The 12,500-nt window shown below is 36.0% G+C and overlaps 1 protein-coding gene and 1 long non-coding RNA gene across 2 annotated transcripts in view; both read left to right on the top strand.

Annotated features, from left to right (window-relative positions):
- Positions 1-12,500, top strand: part of LOC145291466 (neuronal acetylcholine receptor subunit alpha-10-like) — a 1,220,610-nt gene that overhangs the window by 1,144,303 nt on the left and 63,807 nt on the right. The window lies entirely within an intron of this gene.
- Positions 166-7,059, top strand: LOC145291465 (uncharacterized). The gene is made up of 2 exons (XR_013869421.1): positions 166-5,608; positions 5,748-7,059. It is a non-coding gene; the product is annotated as an uncharacterized LOC145291465 (long non-coding RNA).

Below are 12,500 nucleotides of genomic sequence, written 5' to 3'. Positions count from 1 at the left end.
TATATATTAAAGAATATCAGCTGCCTCTTCATAGCCATACAGTTATATCGTTTATAATTACAAACTTATGAAACGAATTACTATTAAATATTCTCATCAAAAACATTCGGGGTTTTTTTTTCGATATACGTAACAAATAAATTTCTACTATCTGATATTGTTTTTTAATTTTTAATGCCAGGCCAAGTTTATTCGATACGTTCATTTAATCTACAGGTTTAGATTGGTAACTTTTTCGATAATTCCCACAGAACCAGGTCAGCGAATAGGGGGGGGGTTATTTCACTGTGAAATGAGTAGTTAAGCACGAACAAGAAGCTTTCCGGAAGAGAAGTAGTATAGTGCAGTCCATCTTGCAATTTGTCTGCGACGAAAATGCTATTGAAGGCTAGCGTTACAGACTAAAATTTATACTATAACTGTTTCGTGACGCAATGGATAAGGTACTTGGTAAAATCCATATGTAAATTACACTTTTCTGGAGGTTGATGGTTCAATCTTTATGCAGGCGATACTCTGAATACAAGCGGAATTATTTTTACCCAGCAATGGCTGATGGAACGAAAGCATGCTACTATACGAAGGATGTCGGAGGTTATATCGGCTGAAACGTTGTGAAAATAATACTCAGTATGAGAACAGTAATCCAAAATAGTAAAATAATGCGGATTTCAAACAGAAGTCTGACTGGTCAACTGAAACGGACAGGGCTTCTTTTAATTATGCAGAGACGCATCTAAAAATCAAATGAGCGATTTCTCACAGCAGAACGATGGTCACGGTAGTGTCCCTTTCTTTCTATGTTTTTTTTTTCCGCTTGGCCCCAGAGTTAAATTTGGGCCAAAAGTGATAAAATAGACGGGTGAAGGGATAAGGTGACGTGCTTAATGTGAGCAAATCTCTTCGCTCACGTCTAATCGGAACCAAACACGCTCCCCGTCTCTTGTACGACCAGATAATGAAAAACAACATCAGTCCCGTAGAGACGAACGAATCAGACATTTTTGGCACGGCCTTATTCGACTCTCAAGTGTAGACGCATTGCTCTTTAAAAACGGTGATCGCAGTGGGAGTAGGGTGGAGAGAGCCGATCACGCGCTTATACCGTAAATTGCTCGCCATTAATGTATCTGCAAACGCAGTCGAACACACCTGGCAACCAGCCGGACGCGAACGCGGCCAAAGACGGAAAGGCCGGCCCGATAGCATAAGCCTCAACGATATAAACAATTACAAAATATTGGCTTGGATTTCGCTTATAACTGGACGTCGATTAAGAAAAAGTGGCCAGAGCATGACTCGAAAGCACTATATGTTTATGACGACGAGGGATGGGAAGAGGAGATGTGGTAATAAGACCATTTGGCATTTAGATATTATAGATTGGGATTAGGGCAGAGATTGATTCAGGATAGTCGGGTGTGGCAACAGGGGATTTTTTATGCGTTTATAAAGGTTTTATATTTCTTTTGATCAAATGCTCATTCCATGTTGATTTCTTTCCGAGTTTTTTTGCCAATACCAGTGCTAGTTATTGTTCCTTACGAATGAATTGTCTTCGCGACGACAACGGGAAATAAATTACGACATACTTTACCAGATTGCCAAAACGGTTTGAAAGCCATACTTTGCGGACTCGCCATCATCCAGGGAATCAAATTGTTCTTCCGGATAAACGCCAGAGAAGGAAGAGAAAATGATTTTCTAGCACAAGTAGAAAGTCAATTTCTTAATGATGACCATAATTGCGACGATATTCCGCTAAAAGTGGAATTTATATTCTGAAGACAAAACTGCTGGATAAATTTTCTGTAATTTGTGGTGTACGGTATTTATTTTCCATCACAAGCAAGTACTAGTCTCTATAACATAGAGTGTTGTAAATCCTGTGTATACAAAATATTCTGCAATATCTTTACATACACTACGTGTCAAATTATTAACGAGATAACATTTTTTTACCAATTTCAAGAAACTTACCGGTAGTTTCGTATCAAAAGCTTCGGAAATGTTGGCACTGCTGAGCTGCGCAAACTGTGAAGTTTTCGTACTGTTCCTCGCAATGAAAACAACTTACCATCGTAATTGCTGAATCCACGGTATTTGAGATGTGTCAAATTATTAACAAGGCAATTTGTTTCGTCAATAAAATGGGCTGTAAAGGTGGTTTGAGTTGTTCTGAAAAGAGTACTACAGAACATTTAGCAAAAAGTAAAACTGTTGACGAAATCACAAATTTGACTAATTCTGTGGACCAACGTCTTTTAAAAGTCGTTCATAAAAAAGGATCGCATATCTTCTACTAATTACGTCAACGTAGAAATTGCTTTGTAGTTATTGTGTTCTAAGCATTTTTCCTAGTTCATGTAATGTTTGAAAATTATTTCAATAAACAAGTTATGGGTATATTGTGTTTACTTTCTCAACCTCGTTAATAACTTGACACACTGAAATCAACAGATATTCCTATCTTCTAATAGTTTCGCTTATACTGCTTTAAATACTTTTATTTTCTGACTGGAGTAGCTGAATAGTATTGTAAACACTTTCTCAAAGTTTCATGGATTGTTATTCATTTGTTCCTTAAATATTTAAAAAAATGTAAACTCGTTAATAATTTGATACGCAGTGTATATGCATAACAAAAACGTTAAGGTTATATAAAGTCTCGTTTATGTCTCTGTGTATGCGAGTGTTTTAAATAAACACAAACACCATACCTTTTGTCACTGTGCCATCTCTTCTTTTTAACAGCACCGGACAAGTTGGTGATTTCATAATATTTATTCTTCAATAACTCTATCGGAAGTGCATTTTCACCGTTGTTTAACTCTTTACGCCCCACTCCTCACAACTCGTATCCACTGGATTACCTCATTCCATGTCCAGCTCAGGCAAAGGTCGATACTCCCAAGGAAGCCGGTTAAACCCGCACAGGATTGGTAGCGTTTTCGTTCCATTCCGTTATCGCTTGTACTGAGAATTGAACCTTCAACCTCATGAATAACCTTACTTACAACAGAATTTTACTTAATACTTTATCCATTACGCAACGATCTTATTATGAGTCTTACAAAATTTCATGCAAAACTAATTAACCAATTTGGAGATAATCAGCAAACTAACAGAATAAGGGAATGGTGGAATAGCAGAATAAGAAAGTCACAGTATAATCGAATAACTTTTCCGATTAAGATAATTGAAAAAAAAAACATTGTTTTTTTTTTTCAATTAATTCAACTAAGGTTATTGATATAGCGTTAAGATAGTTCTAATATTGTCACTTTATGTTCAATTCACACATTTTTCATAATCATATCTTTTTTATGATTTCGTTTGATCATCCTAATTAGCTATTGTCTAACGATAACTTTTTTTTTTTCCTAAAAATCAATTCTTGTTTCTTGTCTAACGATCAATGTTAGATTTATTATTTATTTCAATCAACTTACATATTATAAGTTTATAGATTATATATTTATGGATTATATGTTATAGATTATATGTTTATAAAGGCCTCAATAGATCTAATTAAGTTTCTATTAACGCAAAGATTTAATCGGGTTAAAGATAATGAGTAGAAAAGGTTACGTAACACAATATATGTAAGCATTGGGATAAAACATATATATATATATATATATATATATATATATATATATATATATATATATATATATATATATATATATATATAGTTCTGGATAAGCAAGTGAGAAAAAGAATTTAACGATGTTATTAAGAGTCCTCAATAAAAAAGAGTAAAATATATTTTTTATTGATATAGACAAATTTACATGGTCGCGACACTGGACAAGCTAATGTTTGGGACAGATAGTCGGTCAATACCACAAGTCCTCGTCAGGCGACTTAATAAAGTTTGTCCTCTACTGAAAAAGTCTGGTTCTTAAATATTAAAAGTTTATAGATTATATATTTATAGATTATTAGGTTTAAGCACGGACTTCTTATTGTCTGTATCAATAATATATATATATATATATTATCATATTATATATATATATATATAATATTATATTTTTTGTTTGTCTGTCTGTCTGTCTGTCTGTCTGTCTGTTCACCTTTTTCTCGGAAACTACTTTTTGGCTGAAATTTTGTATTCATCTTTGTTATTATAAGGTGCAACGAAGTAAGTATTATGGTATTCGTTCAGTGCAGAGTTAGGTATTAATAGAGCTGAGTCACCCTAACACTACATTTACTATAGAAATTTCTCGGAAACTACGGGCGATCTGGCTGAAATTTTGCATGGATTTTAGTTGTGATGAACTAAGTATTATGGTACCGTTCGATGATCGTAGGCATAAAGTATTTTTACAGTAGGTATTTAAGTTCTCTCCTGTGTGCATTCCAGTTATTTCTATATATGTGTGCGTATGTGTGTGTGAATGCCTCATATCTGTAGTACAGGTACACCGCATTACCTGTGTCTATTTTGTGCGTTTTAAATCAGTGATGCTTTCGTTCGCTTCAAAATGCACTTCATGTCAGTGTCCGCTGTAGCGGCTTCCCTTCTCTTTCTCGACAAACCGAAAAACAAAATATCTTGAAAGAAGTTTCGCTGTGTTTCGGGTGTGATATTTCTGTTTGCCCAAAAACCCAATCTTGACCTTTCATTGCGTCTGCTTAGACAGATTCAAACTGCAGACAGGAATAAAAACGATGGTGGAATAAAAAAAAAATATGAAAAAAAAAATGTAACGAACGGCGAGAGAACACACGGACAAGAATAATATAAGTAAATGAAAACGGCAAAAAATAACATGGAGGGAAAAGATGACGATGACGATGACGATGATGATGATGATGATGATGACGACGACGACGACGACGACGACCATAAAAAAGGATAACTAATAGAAGAAGATAAAGGTTAAAAAATGAAGAAACGAAACTAACAGAAGAATATGAATAGAAAGAAAGAGAAAATAAAAATGGGAAGAAAATATACAAAAAAGAAAAGAAAAAAGAAAAAAAACGAAAAATCATACGAATAGGATTTTAAAATAAGAGAGAGAGAAGAAGAAGAAGGAGAAGAAGAAGGAAAAGAAGAAGAATGAAGAATGTATAAAGCGAAAAGAAATGGAATATACAAGAAAAAAGTAAAACAAGAAAAATAAGGTGCTTATGCATTTAAGTTACTGCGCAATTTTCAATACTGTTTTCACGTTAATTCAATTTTTACGACATATTTATTCATTAAATTTTAGGTTAAAGTACAGAATAGTTACAAAATACCCTTTCCCTATGTAAAGAATGAGTTTCTAAATAATAGCGTTATTGTTTAAATGCGGTAACATAGATGCATAAGTACCAAAGAGAAAGAAGAAGAAGAAGAAGAAGAAGAAGAAGAAGAAGAAGAAACTATAAAGAAAATGGAAGAAAGAAAATGAAAAGGAAGACGGCCAGTTGGAGTTTGAATAGGAAAAATAAGAGGAGAGGTAGGAGGAAATACAACGAGGAAGAATATACGAGAATAGTCAACTGAAAAGAAAAGTAGAAGACAGATGTGAGCAAAGAAATAAAGAGAGACTTTAAGTAAAAAAAGACGTTAAGTAAAAGAAGACGTCAAGTAAAAAGACGTTAAGTAAAAAGACGTTAAGTAAAAAGACGTTAGTAAAAGAAGACGTTAATTAAAAAGACGTTAATTAAAAAGACGTTAAGTAAAAAGACGTTAAGTAAAAAGACGTTAAGTAAAACGAAGTTAAGTATAAAGAAGACGCTAGTTAAAAAGACGTTAATTAAAAAGACGTTAAGTAAAAGGAGACGGATATAAATGGAATGAAGAAGAAAAATAATATAAATTTAAATAAGGAATATATGTAGTGAATAAATGGGAAATGAATATGAAGAGAATGAAGAATATATAGCGAAAAAATGAGAATGAATATATAAGAAAAAAGGGAAGAAATCAACAAAGAATGAATATAGAAAGAAGAATATGAATACAATAACGAAAAAGAAGAACAACAAAAACAACAACAAAAAACAACAAAACTAATATTCAAAGAGAGAGAGAGCGAGGTAGAGAGATAAAGAATATGAAGTGCAAAAGAGGACTGGAAAAATATACAGGATGAAACAATAAAATTGTCTCCATAAAAAAGACGACACAATTCCATTTCCGTTTGATGAAAACTGGTTTTCTTTTTTTCTTTTTTCTTTTTGTTGCAGATCATCTACTAGTTGGTCAATTATGTACAAATCCCAAGAGCGATAGGAGCCGTCTATTATGTAACACAATCTTCAACGAGCGAGATAGGAGATGCGCCGTTGTATCACTCATGCTTTCTAACGATCCAAGTTATGACAACAGGACCATTGCCAGCACCCTCAAAATGCATCGCTGGATTGCCATGTATAACAGGGGCGTGCTCAAGGTAATGAAAACAAAGCTTCCGGCAACAGTTATGGTCTTGGGTATGATTTCAAGTGAGGGCCACATCATGCCACCTCACATCTTCGAAGTCGGCTTGAAAGTCAACACTAAAATGTACCTGGATGTAGGGATTCCCTGGTGCAATCAGGTGGCCATTGGCAGACCCTGAGTGTGGCAACAGGACTCAGCGCCTCAGCTTCAGAAGATGGGCTTCGACTTAGTACCCTTCTCGCACTGGTCCCCATCCTCCCCCAACCTCAGCCCGCTGGACTGCTTTGTTTTTGTCATACGTCAAGAGCACTAACATAGCTTCCCATAACACCAAAGCCAGCCTGATCGCAGCCATCTGCTAAGCTCCTCTCATATCGTGGTGGTGATTGAGGCTGAAGGCGGCTACATTGAATAGATGTAGGACAATTTCATCGTTCCACAGTGTATAAAGAAAAAGGAGATATATAAGAGACATGAAATGAGAAAAAATATATAAATAAAAAAAAGAATAATACGTAATGAAGGTAGAGAAAACAGAAATAGGATACAAAGAAAGGGGCGTGAAATATGAAGAATAAGAGTAGAGGTTGGAGGGAAAGAAAGGAATATGCAAGAAGAGAGATGACAAAAGTAGAATACAGATGGGAGAAGAAGAAGAAGAAGAAGAAGAAGAAGAAGAAGAAGAAGAATGGGGGAGCTGGAGAACGGGATAGAGAAGAAGGAGGATGATAAAAAAAAGAGAAAAGGGCACGAATTCTTGTTTGGTTTCTTCGCACTACAATGGAAACGTTCCGATGTTTGGATCCGACTTCCAATCACAGCGAGTGGCGCGCGTGATGTCTGCAATGAATCGCATACAAATCGGTAAATTTGCAAGAGGCACCGCTCCAAAGGTGCCGAGTGCGTGCAGCTGGAGAGCTTTACACCTATCTTCTTTTGATTCCAACTCAATCGATTTAGCAATTTCTTTGGACAAGAATATGTTTTCGCACAGAAGCAGCCGGTGTTTCACTTTGAACAATGTGTATAACTATTTACCATTCTGCACTGTCTCTTTTTTTCAGCAAGAAACCTCCAAGAGTTAACTTCTCCATGATGTTTGCTTTCAGCAATCTGTTCTTTATCTAATCTTTGCACAGCATTCACAGAATCGGAACCGAGCCGAATGAAGACAACACACCTTTCCACGTAAAGATTATAATATAATTTAGTATATACACTTATTAACTGGCCGCCTGGCGTGGCCCTGTCGTACAATACGCTTAAACATATTTTAATTTACGCAGGTTATGACTTTCTTATTCTGCTATTCCACCATTCCCTTATTCCGTTAGTTTTCTAATTATTTCCGAATTGGTTCATTAGTTTTGCATGAAATTTTTTCAGAGTTAAAAGATCGTTGCATAATGAATAAAGTATTAAGTAAAATTCTGTTGTGAGATTATTCTTGAGGTTGAAGGTTCAATTATCAGTACAAGCGATAACGGAATGGAACGGAAAGGGTATTAATCCTATGCGGGTTTAACCGGCTTCCTCCAAAGGAGTATTAATTCACAAGTGGACGATAGTAGGAATACAATTGTGAATTACTTGAGACTTTTACTCGATCCTGTCTATTGTTCTCTCACTCTTTCTCTCTCTCTCTCTCTCTCTCTCTCTCTCTCTCTCTCTCTCTTCACCCACTCTCTCTCTTCAACGCTCTCTCTCTTCAACGCTCTCTCTCTTCAACGCACTCTCTCTCTCTTCAACTTACTCTGTCTCTTTCAACCCCCTCTATGTCTCTTTCAACCCTTTCTATTTCTCTTTCAACCCTCTCTATGTCTCTTCTAATCCTCTCTCTCTCTCTCTCTCTGTCTTTTTCATACCCATCTCCCTCTTTCAGCCCTCTCTATGTCTCTTTTAATCTCTCTCTCTCTCTCTCTCTCTCTCTCTCTCTCTCTTCAACCCACTCTCTGTCTATTTCAACCCAATCTATGTTTCTTTCAACCATTTCCATTACTCTTTCAACCCTCTATAATTCTCTTTTAAGCCTCTATGTCTCTTCTAACCCTCTTTGTCTCTTTCATACCCCTTTCTGTCTCTTTGAACCGTCTCTATGTCTCTTTTAATCCTCTCTGTGTATGTATAATTATAGATTCAATTCTCTATTGATTATTATATATTACGATAAATAATTTGACTGGTAGACTAATTCGCAAATATATATATATATATATATATATATATATATATATATATATATATATATATATATATATATATATATATATATATATATATATATATATATATATTGATAATATCGTGCATCAAATTCCGGCTGTATTCGTTTACAATATAATGCCAGCTGGTATTTGGACTTGAGAATCAATGCCCTGTAAAAGTCATTCTGATTAATGTTTAATTTTAAAATATGCAAATGAAGGAATAATTTGTGGCGATTTTGGATAGTAACTCTTCTTTTGTCGTAAATTGAACTCATTAATAAGACAAAATGAAAATAAATGGTGAGGTACGCCACGTCCTCAAATGTTAACTCGATTATGTTACACTTTCATGGTTACTGTTATAGAGTAAGCTAGTCTATTATTTTAGAAATAATGAATTTACCCATATACTATAAATATATTTACTTCTAACATGTTATTTGGTCGCAGTGCTTTGTGTCATTTATTTATCCACTCGTCCCGATCCCTGACACATGCTAGTCGAGATTCCAATCACAACAATCAGTCCGGTAGAAACTGGGTTATTTCGGTGCCCTTTTATCTGGCGGGCTGAGCTATTTGTTCTAGGTAGTCATAGGCTGTTCACTAATGCAGACATTATTCCTCATCTTTCAGATGGAGTAAGTTTATTACTTACTACATAAGACGCCATTACCGAGGAATGGTACTACCCAGGCAATTTGTAAAAGGTCACAGTCAGAGTACTCCTCACTTAGGTAGTCTGACTTCACTATCCCCACCCTTCTTATGTCACATATTCCTCTGTTGAGAATGCAGTAAGTAACAGCAATTCGTGGCAGTTATGGTCACAGAACCATGACGTGTACTTATGTAACATACTTTTGCTAATACACCTTTTTGTTAATTATACCACTGCATTTGTTTTGCTTATTGCCGTCCTTCAATGCTATTAAACAATTTCCCATTTGGCATTGGCCATAGTCAACGTCTTCTAGGTTCGGTGAGCTAACGAGAACCAGAAACACATGCCGTGTTATTGTGTGGTGCTATTAAAGAATCAGTTGATATGCTGTAAACAGACAAACAAAATAATAAAGGCGAAAGTGTATGTATCGTTTGTAAGTTCGTTCTTTTGATTATGCCAGTAAGCACCGAAGTAGGCCAGGTCTTTTGTTTTCTTTGGTTTATGTTTTCCTAATTTTATCCCCCAGGATAGTGGAGAAAACTAATAGAATGTCGCAGATGAGAGGGCAAAAAAACGGAACCAAGAGAGGAGTAAGGCTGAAGGAAGAAAAAGGTCGACACGTGTAAAGAGGCTTTCAGTTCTTTGTGCGGAAATAATAAAACATGTTTCCATGCAAGTACAATTAGTTTTTATTTGCGTATACGCTATAGGCTCAGCAAGTACTGATCGAAGTTCAAGAACCAGATTTGACATGCGGATCAATGACACTACATAGAACTGTAGAATAGGCTTGTTCTCATAGTTTATAAAATGGTGGACTGCAATGCATATGTGCAGTAGAAAAACACTACTCGGGCAAGCGGCAGCACACCTGCTTGACCTGTCAGGTGCCAGAATCAGGGAAAGAAAAAGAAGTAATAAATTTCGGTTTGTAAGGGGAATAGCTGCTTTAAGAAGGACGAATTGGATCTGATAAATAGTTGAGTGTTTGTCTATTGAAAGAAAACATCATATTTGAGTATTAGTGTTGTGAATTACATTTTATTTTTATTTACAAAAAAGTTCGAAGGCCACTCGTGAATAAAGCATAGATGTGATTGGCGATTGCGAAACATTTGATTAACAATAGACTCCCGCGCAAGTACGTTTACAGTGTATATCTATTGTCTTTCGAAATTGAACGGAAATCTATTTTCGCAGTATAAGGGTGTCGTGCATGTAGAGATAGTCCCAAAGGAGCAAAAAAATTCGACTAGCAGTTTTTTGTTAATTGAAATGAAAGGCATTTATCAACAGTACTTTTCAATAACGCATCTCGTTTTAAAAGTCTTTTAGTTTGTCATGTAGTTTAAAAAAAAAACAACTGTCGTATCGTCACGTGCTTAAAAGTCTCTCACGCCGCCACGGACCAAGATCTTTTTCGGTCCTCGCCTCGTGGCTCCTTTATTTCTCCGAATTTCTTTCACTTACTTTCCTCTGCTGTAACGTCAGCTCGCTCGCCGGCTTGATCATTTGCATACATGTCCTGCGCCTGCTACTATTAAATACACGTTAACGTCTCTGTTATAGAAGTACAATGGCAAGCAAAATGGTCGACACCTGTCAATACTGGGACAAGCAATGGAAATTCAAAAGTAGTCTATGTGTACTCTACATATCGTTCCCTTTTTCTTCCTTTCTCTTTTTTCTGCTAGAGATACGAGTTACATCGTATTAACACGTGCTAATATCCATTTTTGTTTATAATGGATTATACCTATTTTTTCATTTTTTTTTCTTTACTTTGTTACGTACTGGTTCAATAGTGGTGTAGTTGAAAATCGCGTAACTCTTGTTTCATTTCATAATAGACATCCCCGCGCATGCGCCCTTACAGGAGTTGTCTCTTGAGACTGAACGAACGTTCTTACTGTGTATATGGATGTAGTGAAGCAGACTGGATACATGCAATTCCATAGTCTGAGTCTTTATCCATTAAACTACTTGTGTTTCTTCTACTTTATTGTGGAGATACTGCCAAACATTGGCGCGTTTGGCTTTCAATGTGTTAGCTTATATCTGTCGCTTCAAACGATATAAAGAGAGTCACGCTTGAATTCGCTGACACTCCGAATAACCAATTCTCCACCACTAAACCCCTCCCAATCGCATATCGACTAGGCACCAATTTAATCAAATCATATGACGACGACCAGTCCGCTGTTGCGCACGCGGAACCAATATCATAGCGCGCGTTCCGGTACATGGCTAATCAACTCTGTGTTCCCTCTCCCATAAAACAATAAGTGTTGTTATAAAGGATAAGCCGGAAGAAAGAAAAACCAAAGCTAAAGTAACGCGTGGACCCACACTAAATGAGAGTGATGCCTAATAAAGAAAATTGCTAGATTTTGAATACAAATAGAAACAGAGATATGAAAACTCCTCCATTGGATCTCCATTATGTTTATTTGCGAAACCAACCCCGTTGGGGAAGGTATGAGCCCAAAAATTCCAATAATAACCACTATCACCTCGTCTCAAGTAGGCGTCAGCTAATCAAATCATACAACGACGATCGGTCCGCTGTTTCGCATCTGAAAGCAATATCAGACCACGTTCCGTTACACAGGTAATTAACTCCGAAACGCTGTTGTGGAAGAATCCCACACATATTCTCCTCGTTGATAGGCATAATTTTAGCTGCTAATGATATTTAGTATCAAAGAGAGAATTAACTAGCTTTTATTTTCTTTTATTTAGTTATACAGCTAGGTATACCTATAAAAATGTTATAAGTTGAGTCACTAGAAATGGTACGAACGATTTTCCCTTCTGATAGACCGAGTATCTATCTTATATAGGAATACTTTAAATCCAACTCTATTAGTTATCATAACGACAGTGGAAGGCGACCCGGTAGTTGGAAAAAAGCATTCAATATCTAATTTATGGCATGAAGAGTGAAAGCGCGGTAGATGCTAGCATCTACATCATTAAGGTTATTCGTCGACACTCTTGCAGACGACAGTAGCATTTATGGAAACACTTCAAAAGCCGGTAGTGACCAAGATTTTTTTTTCTTACTCTCTCTCTCTCTTCCAACTTTTTAATGTATAACGTAACACATGTAGCGTAACGCATGTAACGTCACGCATGTAGACCCAACACGTTTACATGCGGGACCCACACGTTGTAGCAGAGTACGTCGCAAGGAACGTAAGACAAGTAATAACTCCACTAACTTTTTTTATTT

Source organism: Euprymna scolopes, chromosome 12 (assembly GCF_053919585.1).
Source record: "Euprymna scolopes isolate OS-2025 chromosome 12, ASM5391958v1, whole genome shotgun sequence".
Lineage (NCBI taxonomy): Eukaryota > Metazoa > Mollusca > Cephalopoda > Sepiida > Sepiolidae > Euprymna > Euprymna scolopes.
The sequence above is the reverse complement of the archived record's forward strand: the minus strand, read 5'-3'. Positions and strand labels throughout refer to the sequence as shown.